Source organism: Pundamilia nyererei, unplaced genomic scaffold, assembly GCF_000239375.1.
Source record: "Pundamilia nyererei isolate P.nyererei 1_Seehausen unplaced genomic scaffold, PunNye1.0 scaffold00018, whole genome shotgun sequence".
Lineage (NCBI taxonomy): Eukaryota > Metazoa > Chordata > Actinopteri > Cichliformes > Cichlidae > Pundamilia > Pundamilia nyererei.
The window spans coordinates 4,862,751-4,865,106 of record NW_005187419.1 but is presented as its reverse complement, the minus strand read 5'-3'; the positions used below and the strand labels follow the sequence as shown (position 1 = coordinate 4,865,106).

Here is a 2,356-nt window from a genome sequence, read left to right as displayed (position 1 = left end):
AAAAAATCCTCCCCATTTAAAAGCTACTGCAAATGCAGTTGAGCAGAAAGGCAGCCTAATTTTACTCATCTTTGGAATCTTTCACCATGCTGGTCAACAAACTGCTCAAGCAAGTTTTACTATTCAGATAATTACCAATCAGATGTACACAAGGAATTTGGTTCAGTGTCCCAATGACAGAAGCCAGCCATGAACACTTGTTGTTAGCAGTCTGGTCATGTTAGAGAATTACAGAACAACAGAAAAATCTTAACATTATTTCCAAGTTATGTGTGCTTGTCAAACCTGTGAGCAGATTTAATTAAACGTATCCCTGATTAAATCTCCACTTTTTTTTCTTTTTTTTTAGTTTTTGGAGATTGTTTTCTTCTCAAGTTGATACCTGAACACAACACAGGTTTCAGACTGTGAGCTTCTGCCGTCTCATTTAATGAGGAGGAAGAGGTTCGGGCGCTCAGATACACCTCTGTGCACTGCATCGCTCAGAGGATCCAGCCACTGACCCGGGACACAGTGTTGTCATCAGAAAGCGATTGAGCTGGACAATGCAGCACAGTGTAGAGTGTGTCTCATGCTGCATAGGTAGGAAGCCAAGGCATTAAACAGGTTTGGCCAAGCAGGCTTCCATAGAGGTGTCAGAGAGAAGCTGGAACTTGTAATGCATGCTGCATCCTTAAAACTCCCTCACCATGCGCTGTTTCCTTTCTGTCGGCAGTCCCCCCTTTTTTATCTCTCTCACACACGGACACATGTACGTACATTCTGGTAAACATACAGAAACACGCCACACAGCAAACAGGACACAAGAACATTTAATCAACCAGCCAATATGGGGGGACGGGGGGTAATTTGCTTGCCATTTACCTTTTTTTTTTTTGTCTTAGATGGACAGCAGCAAACATGCCATCCATCTATCCAGAGAGCGCACACACATACAAACACACAGACATTGGCATGCATGCACGCAAACAAACACGCTATCAATCTGCACGTCAGTAAAAGCAGCAAGCATCACTTCTCCCGGTGCAGCATCGCAAGGGAACAGTTGAGAGAACAGAGAGCGATTCAAAGCAGAGAGAAAGAAGATGACACACACATGTTCATACAGCGAAACACAGAACGACTGCACTGCTCATACACCGGGCTGTGCAGCAGCAGCACTCGTCCGTCTTCACACACATGCATCACACACACTCACACTCAGGCACGCTGAATCACAAACATCTGTCTGCAGGCATGCTTTGTAACATCTGTCAGTCTATCTAATCGATCCTGCCCTGCCATCCATGATGTCCACATGCATGCATCCCTCCCTCTGCCCCTCCATCTCCTCCCCCCCGGCAACTGGAGGAAGAGGGGGGGAAAGAGAGGCAGGAAGCAGAGGGTGGGGGGGTATAAAAAGCCATGGCAGGTACCTGTAAATGAACCAGACGCTCCTATTCACAGGGCCGAGCGATGGCCAGGAAGAAGAGAGGGAGAGGGAGAGGGAGAGATCCTCCTCGCCGCATGCCCCCATCGCCATTTCCTCCCCTCCCTCTCCTCCTCCTCCTTCTCCTGCTCCTTCTCCTTCTCGTCTTCCAGCGAGACAGTAGAGAGCGCGAGCCGCGAGAGAGGAGGAGAAGGAGAGGAGGAGGAAGAGGAGGAGAGAGAAATGGAAGAAGGGAAAGGGAGAGGGAGAGGGCCGAGCACTCCCAGCCCCTTCATACTTAAGACAGAGAGAGAGGAGGAATGGGAGAGAGAGTGAGGGATGGAGATGGTTCGCTGTGACTGCGACACAGAGCGAGAGAGAGAGAGAGGGAGAGAAAAGAGAAGGAGGGGGAGAGGAAGGAGAATAAGGTGGCTTAAAAAGAGAAAGGGAGAGAGAGAGAGAACTGAGGGCATTTAGGAAGAGAGCGAGAAAGAGGTGATTGGGTTTCTCTGCGGGGGGGGGCTTCATGCACACACAAACACACACATACAGTCCAGGCATGGCAGCATTCATGCAGTTAACTCACACACAGCCCCCAAAACCACGTACACACTCTTCCCCTTCACACACTTCCCCTCACTCCTCCACTTCCTATAGTTTATATGTATAGTATTCACTCTGCCTATTTATCACTGTCATGATTTCCCATTCATAAAAATGGATGTGACTCTGATAAGTCTGCTATCGAGGGAATGACAGAGGCCTCTCACATTACTGAAAAAGGTATTACCATTGTTAGACACAATATGAAAAGATAAGGCAAATTAAATTATCTAACATTACACAATTTTTTAAAAATGTAAAGAATCCACTTGGCTTGTGTGTGTAATAAAAATAAATCTGAGTTTGTACAGTTTGTCCTGGAGCCTCTTCTGCTGTCCTCCTGCT

General features: G+C 47.2%; 1 protein-coding gene across 1 annotated transcript in view; it reads right to left on the bottom strand.

Annotated features, from left to right (window-relative positions):
• shank1 (SH3 and multiple ankyrin repeat domains 1) overlaps window positions 1–2,356 on the bottom strand; it is a 99,630-nt gene that overhangs the window by 23,002 nt on the left and 74,272 nt on the right. The gene's annotated exons all lie outside the window — the stretch shown is intronic.